The following is a 9,625-nucleotide window of genomic DNA, read 5'->3' on the forward strand; positions in this document are numbered from 1 at the left end:
CCCCCGACAGCCCCCCTTAGAGCCCCCAACCCTCCCCCCCGCTCCTTGTCCCCTGACTGCCCCCTCCTGGGACCCCTGCTCCTAACTGCCCTCCAGAACCCCACCCCCTACCTAAGCCTCCCCGTTCCTTATCCCCTAACTGCCCCTTCCTAAGACCCCCCCCAAACTGCCCCCCAGGATCCTACCCCCTACCTGTACCCTGACTGCCCGAAACCTTATCCACACACCCCCCAGAAAGCCCCTCCCGAACTTCTGACCCCCCCGTCTCTTGACTGCCCCCTCCAGAACCTCCCTGTCCCTTCTCCGACCCCCTGGCCCCCTTGTTGTTGGCCTTCGGTTCGCCTAAGGTCTCTGTGAACTTGCTCAGGAACGGCCTGAGCCTCTCGTCCCCGCACGCTGGGCAGCAGTGGGGGAGGAGCTCCAGACTGCCGATCTGCGAATGCAGGGAGGGAGTGAGGGAGCGAGCTCTGCTGCAGGGGGGAGGAGGGGCTCTCTCTGGCTGTCGGAGCCCCATGTAAGTGACACTATCTGGCCGGCTGCCCTGTTAGCCGCACGCGCTCTGCATGAGGGGTGGGTGGGGGGGAAGTCCGGACATTTACAAATTCCCCCCGGACGCTATTTTTAGCTCAAAAATCCGGACATGTCCGGGGGAATCCGGACGAATGGTAACCCTAGAAGTGCGTAAGTGCTCATTTCTAATCCCCAGAAGAGCTGGGGATGATTTTCAGCTTAGAGCCACCCCACCTCCCTCCAGAAGTACCAGAGAGGGAGGTGTGTCCTGGATCCAGTCCTGAGGCTCCTGAAATCAGCCGGAGGTGTCCCCTTGGGGTCAATGGGAGCAGATCCGGTGCTGGGCGTAGGGCTCTATGGAGACACTCTCCCAAGGGATGCTAGTACTGGTCTTGCTCGCTGAGCATTTGTGACACTTTCTGTCCTGAGATCTCCATGCACTTTTCTTGGCACAGACTCTCTGGGCTCTGCGACCACGGAGGATCTAGCCCGGGCTCCAGCGAGAGCCTGAACATCTCCAGTACTAGTTTTTCTGAAGCCTTGAGTCAGCTGAGCGGGCTCTGAGACTCAGCGCTGCTGGTTTTTTAATCACAGTGTAGACAGCCTTAGTCTCCTGATACCGATTCCTGCAGATTAGCCATCTTGGGTGTGAGGTCCCTCGACTCTCTGGAACCACAAGCTGAAATCCTGCCAGAACCGACTCAGCCCTTCAGCATCAAGTAGGCAGAGCTGCAGCAGTAGCAGGTAGTTCACTGTGTGGGCGTGTGATGAAAGGGCAATAAACCTTAGGCAAAGGCAGCTCCTAGACGGAGCACATGCGGCTACCTTTCACCAAGATCCCAGATTCTCAGAGAGAAGAAATCAACTGCCTTGGCCAGAGAGCTCATTGCCCAGGGACACCCTCCGGTACCTGACTGGGTGCTGAACCCTTCTGAACTCTGCCCATTAGGGACCCAATGGAAACAGAGCACTTTGCAAAGCCCAGCCCTTACTTAAGGGCCAGAACAGGAGCTAAACAACTTTGAAAAAAACTAGCCCCAGTTATAGGCATTGACCATTTGAAAAGCTAATCCCATAAATTCTCTTCCTCACTACCTAGCCAGCCAGGGAACTCCCTACCACTGACGATCATCTTCCAGGAGCCTTTCCCAGCATGCTCTCCTGGTGCCTGGCCCTTTAAATCTGGGCTGGTGAACCAGCTGCAGCCCTATGGTAGTCCTGTGGCTGCTGAGTGCTGCAGGTTGGGACCCCAGCCTTTCTCGCTGGTAAGTGATTCAACGTACGTTGTTTTTGCCTGGCTTGTCCCTTTTATCTGTGCAGATGTGGAACATCCTCCTGGGGAGCCTTTCAGCTGACACAGGTTCCCCCCTGGGCTCTGCGGGGCTGTTAAAGGCCTTTTCTGAGGGCTGCACAGAGATGTGCTCTTCAGCTCCGTTTCTCTCTGACTTTGCATCCCCCTTTGGTTCCCGCTGGGCAGTCTAGTTCCTTTTCCTGTTAGTATTTAAAGCAGCTGTTTGTATTGCCTCATTTTCCATCCGTTTAGAGCTGTGTTTATAATCCCAGCAATTAGCGATGAGAAAAGACCTCCTGGGTCACTCAGCCTGTCTCCCTTCCAGCACAGGCTTCATCTCCTAGTGCTTTGGCCAGACTAGTGCTAAGAATCCCAAGCCAGGAGGCCTCCCCCACTTTCCTTAGGAGCTGGACTAACACAGCTTGCAGGTAGTGAAACGTATCTTTCCCTGCAGATGCCCGTACTCACTGAGTGCCTAAAGTTTTGCTGTGAAAGTTCTCCAGGGACCTACATTTCCACCTCTGGGCATGCGAGCTGCGAAGAGCCCGGACACCTATTTCCCGCCTAAGCCCCAGCGTGCTCCAGGCCCCGGGGGGGGGGGGGCGGGAGGGGGAGAAAGGGAGGGGAACGCCTCTCTCACCTGCAGGGCCAGAGCCCACCTGCCTCATTCAGAATCTGGCAAGAGGAGGGTAAATAAGGATATGGTCACTGGACGAGGGAGAGAGAATGACTTGGTAGCCCAGTGGCTAGGCACCCAGCTGGGTGGTGAGAGAGCCAGGGTCCGGCCCCCATACACCAACGACTCTTTCATTATTTATCCACAGTGGAACAGCTCCAAGAGGAGCGCCTGAGGGAGCCTCGCATTGGAATATCCCATAGCTCAGTGGTTAGAGCACTCTCCTGAGGAGAGGATGCGGGAAGGCCTCTGCTCTAATCCTTTCTCCCCCTCAGGCAGAGGGGGGAATTGAACCAGGGTCTCCCAAGTCCTGAGTGACTGGGCTAAAAGTTGATGGGGGGCAGCAGTGGCACCAGCACTGCCCATTTTGTGCAGTGCTCTGTGCTGCAACACCTCAACCCCTTTGTGGATCTGGGCCCTTCACCCTCCACATTGCTTGAGTGCCAGCAGGGGGACCATTGAGGTCACATGAAAGGCTCCCTGTTCTCAGTCCAGGGGCCTGGACCTGACACAGCCCACAGCAGCCAGGGGCTGCAATTGCAGACAGATGGTCGGACTCTGCCTGGGGCTGGAGCATGCTCAGTGCAGACAGAATCTTCAGAGTTTTTAGCTGCAAAGCTCTAGCAAATCCCTACTGAGCATGCGTGAACCGCGATTTTTCAAAGAGTTGGCCACATGGAGGTGGATTTTCACAGGGATAGCAAAAGGCACATCCCCAATACAAAGGGACACGTTTCAAGTCCCTGCTCCAAGGGGGGGGGGGGTCGCTAGAAATTCTCAAAGAAAAGGTCCCCAGAATTTTTTAACATGGACAAAACCCTGCATTTTTTCTCTAAGCTGGTTTTTGGAAGTGGCTGGACCATTTTGGCTGAAATTTTCCAGAAATTCTCAGCCTGAGGCAGACACCTCGCATGGAACGGTTACGGTCTGGTAAAGTTATGAGCAACTGAAAACAAAGTCTTACAATGGGAAGAGTTGAGCAACCTTATTATTAGGCCCTGCATCAGTGAAAAGCTGCTCTGGGAAGAGCACGGAGAGGAGACTTGCAAAGATTAATGTGTTGCCTGGTATCCCAGGCTTGTGAATGAACAGAGAACTTCAGTTTTCAGAGCTGGCGGCCCCTCTCACTGGCTGAACAGAGAGAGCATTGAAAGGGTTTTAGTACACTGTGCAAGAGCTCTCTGAACTGGCCCATTCACCCCGCTGCCGTCCAGACCTGAGCACTGCTGGAGGGGAGAAGGGGAAGTGAAACCCAGCAACCCCTGCCAGACGAACACTCACCCAGCACCGTTAGACCCCCTGCAGTGAGGCCAGAGCCCTCCACACATCCCCTCCCTTGCTCTGCCCCATAGCGGGGTCGTAGAGCTCAGTTTCACCAGCTCACTGCAGCATCTCACAATGCAGAATCATTGGCGAAGGAAACCCTCCCCCCTACAAACTCCAGTGCATCTCCCACTCCATCTTAGCCACCGTGCGTCCTCTCTTCATTCATCGGGCTCCACCTCCCTCACCTGTACAGCTGTCCAGGGTTTTATCTTGTTGGAGTCGGGGCACAAGATTAACTGTTTTGGTCGCGTAGCACCGAGGCACACCAACCAAGATCAGGGCTCCATTGCGCCAGGTGCTGTACGAACTAACAGAGTCGCCGCCCTGAAGTGCTTGTAATGTAAATAGATGAGACAAGCAAAGAGTTGCAGGGGAGAGAGAGAACTTACAAGCAGAGTGATTGTCTCTGTGCATAGGCCCATGTAATGGAATCATGCTACAGCCCTGGTCTTTACTGAATTGTTACATGGTTCTAACACAGCTTGTCTCATCCACACGGACCAGACCAGCAAGCTGCCTCAGCGTCAAACATTTTGTCATGTGCACATGTCTATGGACCCTAAACTCTTTGGGGCAGGATCTTTTTCATGCTCCGTAAATCACCATGTACGGTGTAGGAAAGCTCTGTAAGAACAGCAGTGTGAGGTTCTCTCAGAGTCCCAGCAAAAACGCTCAGTGCGCATGTAAAAAGAGATGGGGGTTGTAACTACCAGCCCAGCTAACTCAGCCTGGGATCTGAGAGTCAAGCTGGGCTTTTTGCTTCTCAGATGTCCCCGCCTGTGAGAGGTTATCCAGGCTAAATTAGGCCCTCAGTGACCCATGTGCAGTCCCATTGTCTTTGGACTATGCTCACAGTGACACCTGCCCTGCTCCATTGCCATCAATGGCCTTGCACAGATGTAACTGATTGAAATTTAATACAGATCTGTTGATGATGCCCCAGAAGGAAGGGAATCCACCTTGCATTCTCAGCTGTGCTGGCTCTGCACCCCTAGCAGAAGCAGAAAGTAATAAAAAACCTCACAGTATAGTAGTCACTTGAGTCAGCAGCTGGTATTCCGATACACCCAGGGGGGACGATCTGTTGAGTTAAGGTGGCTTTTTTGTATTGTTTTACTGTCTCTCTTTTCAGAGAAAAGCCACTTATTTTAAATGTCATTCTCTCTCCACTATAGTGAGTGATGGTGCAAGTGGTCAGCATGAAATTACACATTGAACTCTTCTCTTTGTTTCTGTGAAAACTGGGCCCTGTGCTTGGAATGTTCACTAGTGAAATGATCAGCTTGGCTGGGCTCTTGATGATAAGAGGATGTCCCTTTTTACTTCTGTCGCAGGATCAAATCCAAATCTGGGTCAATAGTTTTTGCCATCATGTGAGAGGAGTTTGGTGGTCTCTATCCAGTTACTAATGGGCAGATATTGCTTAAATCAGTTTCTGTACCAGATGACTGGAGGATAGCTAATGTAATGCCTATTTTAAAACAAGGCTCCAGAGGTGATCCTGGCAGTTACAGCCCGGTAAGCCTAACTTCAGTAGCAGGCAAATTGGTTGAAACTATAGTAAAGAACAGAATTATCAGATACATAGATAAACACAATATGCTGGGGAAAAGTTAACATGGTTTTTGTAAAGGAAAATCACACCTCACCAATCTATTAGAATGCTTTGAGAGGGTCAACAAGCATGTGGACAAGGGGGATCCAATGGATACAGTGTACTGTGACCTTCAGAAAGCCTTGACAAGGTCCCTCACCAAAGGCACTTAAGCAAAGTAAGCAGTCATGGGATAAGAGGGAAGGTCCTTTCATGGATCAGTAACTAGTTAAAAGATAGGAAACAAAGGGTAGGAAATGGGGGGGAGGGATAGCTCAGTGGTTTGAGCATTGGCCTACTAAACCCAGGGTTGTGAGTTCAATCCTTGAGGGGGCTACTTGGGGATCTGGGGCAAAATTGGTACTTGGTCCTGCTAGTGAAGGCAGGGGGCTGGACTCGATGACCTTTCAAGGTCCCTTCCAGTTCTAGGAGATGGGATATCTCCATTAATTTAATTTAATTTAATTTAATTTAATTTAATTTAATTTAATAAATGGTCAATTTTTACAGCAGAGGGGTAATTAGTAGGGTCCCCCGAGGATCTGTAGTGGGACCAGCGCTGTTTGGCATATTCATAAATGATCTGGAAAAAGGGATTAACAGTGAGATGGAAAAATTTGCAGATGATACAAAATTACTCAAGATAGTTAAGTTCAAAGCTGACTGTGAAGAGTTACAAAGGGATCTTACAAAATTGGGTGATTGGGCAACAAAATGGCAGATGAAATTCAGTGTTGGTAAGTGCAAAGTAATGCACATTGGAAAAATATAACCCCAACTATACATACAAATTATGGGGTTTAAAGTAGCTGTTACCACTCAAGAAAGATCTTGGCGTCATTGTGGATAGTCCTTTGAAAACATCTGCTCAGTGTGCAGTCAAAAAAACTAACAATATTAGGAACAATTAGGAAAGGGAAAGATAATAAAACAGAAAACATCATAATGCTACTATCTAAATCCATGGTACACCCACACCTTGAATACTGTGTGGTTGCCCCATTTCAAAGACGTTGTATTAAACTGGAAAAGGGCAGAGGAGGGCAAGAAGAATGATTAGGGGTATGAACAACTTCCATAGAAGGAGATTAAAAAGCCTGTTTATTTTAGAAAAAAGATGACTAAGGGGGGTATATGATAGAGGTCTATCAATCATGAATGGTGGGAGAAAGTGAATAGGTATTTACCCCTTCACACAACACAAGAACTAGGAGTCACACAGTGAAATTACTAGTCAGCAGATTTAAAACAAACGTAAGTACTTCTTCACACAACACACAGTCTACCTGTGGAACTCATTGCCAGGGGATGTTGTGAAGGCCAAAAGTATAACTAGGTTAAAAAAAGAATTAGGTAAATTCGAGGAGGATCAGTCCAGCAATGGCTATTAACGAACGTGATTAGGGACGCAATCACGTGTTCTGGGTGTCCCTAAACCTCCCACTGCCAGATGCTGGGACTGAATGACAGGGAATGGATCACTCAAAGTTGCCCTGTTCTGTTAATTTTCTCTGAAGCATCTGGCACTGGCCACTGTTAGAGACAAGATACTGGGCTGGATGGACCCCGTACGGCCATTCTTATATCCACGCCAAGGAAATCGCCTGAAAAATTTGGCTCTGCATGGATCAAGGAATTCATTTTCCTAGGCCGTCAATCCAGCACCCTCCACCAGCATTAAACTGCAAACATGCAAGTCAGTCTTGTGCTTCACGCCAGCAGGAACGGCTCACGTGCAGCATCTAGGACATGTTCTCCTCTGACGCAGGGGGACTGACGCCTTCAGAAATGGGCAGGAGTGGATGCAACAAAACAGTTTTCACCTGTATCAAAAATCTGACAGTTCCCCTGGTGGGACACACACCAGACACCGGTGACACAGGATAGCAGGGCTGAACTGGCAGGCAAGACCCATGTTGCTGAGCCTCTGCAGTGAACAGCGTATTTTGTGACAGCAATGAAGGGATCACTGACTATCGGGGCTTAATCTCTCAGTGGCCTGGGGCATTGGCTGCCTCACTCCTCTGCTATGTGCTGGCTGACTTTCTGGAGGGCTATCTTCATTTTCTGCCTCCTACGGCTCCCCCACCCCAAAGCCCCTCAAAGACACTGCAAGGCCAGCCATGTTTCTAGCCCCACGTGGTCCTGTGCCAGCTGAATTGGTGACAACACGCATGGCTTTTTATCCCGATGCAAACAAGCGCCGAGGGAGTCGTGGTTACCCCCGTTTGCTCTGGGAACTCAGTGGGGGGCAGAGTCCAGGGGACATGCATGCAGAGGGGCACCAGCAGCATGGAGGGCAGTGAATGTATTCTGATGCTGAGTGCGTTGGTGCAAGAACTTGCGCAGAGCCATGACTTAGCTGGCAGGTGCTTGCAATACAAGTGCTGTAGAACGGACGTAGAATTTGTGCATCTAGATTTTCAGCTAGACAGTGCTGTAACGAACATGGGGCTTCTTGGAGTGAGTGATACCTTAGTGTATGTTACTCGTATGGGAAAGTGGGAGTGGCTCCTTGGAAAAAGGAACGGAATTTTGTAATATGCTGGCAATTTACTTTGATCTTTTGCATGGATTGTAGTAAATTCTAGGAGGCAGGATGAGTCGTGTACCGGACCCCACTGTGCTGGGCACCAGTCTGGGTTGGGGCCTCTAGGTGCTACTGAAAGACAAATAAGTTTGCTTTGGGCAGTCCATAGGCCTTGGGCTGGCCCTCTCCAAAGAGGTGAACTTTAGCCATAGTGATGAATGATGCTAGCACCACTTTTCACGCTAGGCTGGTCCATTGCCTGGTGGAAGGGGCTTAATTGCAGGGAATGCACAAATCTCTGAATTCGGATCCTGCCTCTGGAGGAAACAAGGGACTCACTTAGAGCCAGGGCCAGAGAAGCGAAAGTCTGACTGTAATCTGAACTTGCCTCCCATTTACACCCTTACGGATTTTAGTGGAACTTTCCTACCCCCAGATTGTTGGTTTTTAAAGCCCCCGGTGAAAAGCTTTTCAGTTTAAAGATTTTGCCCAATTAAAGAGCAAGAGTAGGAATTCAGAAGCCAAACTCCCAGCAAACAATAGCTGGCTCGACCCTCCCATGGAGTTATTTCCCAGCAGTTCCCGAGTCGCTCCTGGCAGCTTTCAGGAAACGTGAGTCGTGTGATGTTTCCCGCAGTTGCGCGGCTAGCTCTCTGCACTCTATGCTTTCTTACAATTCAGCTCAGCGGCCTGCTGACCAGGGCGACGGGCCTGCTCAGGGTTTGGTTGTGAACCATGGAGGGGAAAGATTCCTTGGGGGAGGGGAAGAAGTGGGGCAGCACTAGCCACAAATCACCCCCCTGCCCATATCCCCCCTCTTCTGAAGGGCATATGGTGGTCTTCCTTTCTAACCCCATGGAACAGCTGTGTGGAAAAATCTCTGTCTGTGGCCCAGATTACCCACCTTTTCCAGGGAGCTGACAGAGGGCCCCAAACCGGCCCCTCCAACTCAGGTGACTCCCCCCTAGGAAAAAACAGGAAGGCTTCTACATTATCAACCTTCATCCTCCTCCTCAGCATGCACATATGCAGCATCTCATTGAAACAGACTGGGGCTTGAGGCCCATCTTACAGACTGGCCTGCTGTAGGTTTCAGGTGGGGATGCTGGACCCAGGAGTCCCTCCCACCAGGCCAGGGCTCAAGTGTGGTGTCTCTGGCAGGGGTGGGGAGAAGCTCCCCCAGCATATGAGCCAATGATGCCCAATTCTAACTTGTTTACTCTGCTAAGACTCGTTCCTAGAGACACTGAGCACGTGCTGCTCTTCATTGTCATGGAGCACCTCTGAGCCATCTCTGCAGTAGCACCTCGCTTAGTCTTTTGCTTTAGTGACCAGCCCCCATCTCCTCCCTTCACCATTGGATCAGCTAGGCTCCGGGACAGGGTGTGAGCACTTCTGCAGAATTTAAGGTTCCTATTTGCTAAGAACTTTCCCCCGGTAAAACGGACACGAGGCCGGCTTCCTGAGGCTGCAGGCAGCTTGGGTGCTGCTGTTCTAGCTAGTGGGGCTAAGCCTCACTGCTGCTGTGGCTAGCAAAGGGACAAGAATCTGAACCAGTGGTGGGGAAAGCTGAGTGCGGTGGCAGGGGAGGCCAGTGCAGGGGGATACTGAGGGAGCGGCAGAGTGGACAAGGAGCCCTCCCCTTCCCAGCAGCCAGGGTTTGGGGGGCAAAGGGAGAAGAGGGGTGGGAAAGAGCTG

Source organism: Trachemys scripta, chromosome 14 (genome assembly GCF_013100865.1).
Source record: "Trachemys scripta elegans isolate TJP31775 chromosome 14, CAS_Tse_1.0, whole genome shotgun sequence".
NCBI lineage: Eukaryota > Metazoa > Chordata > Testudines > Emydidae > Trachemys > Trachemys scripta.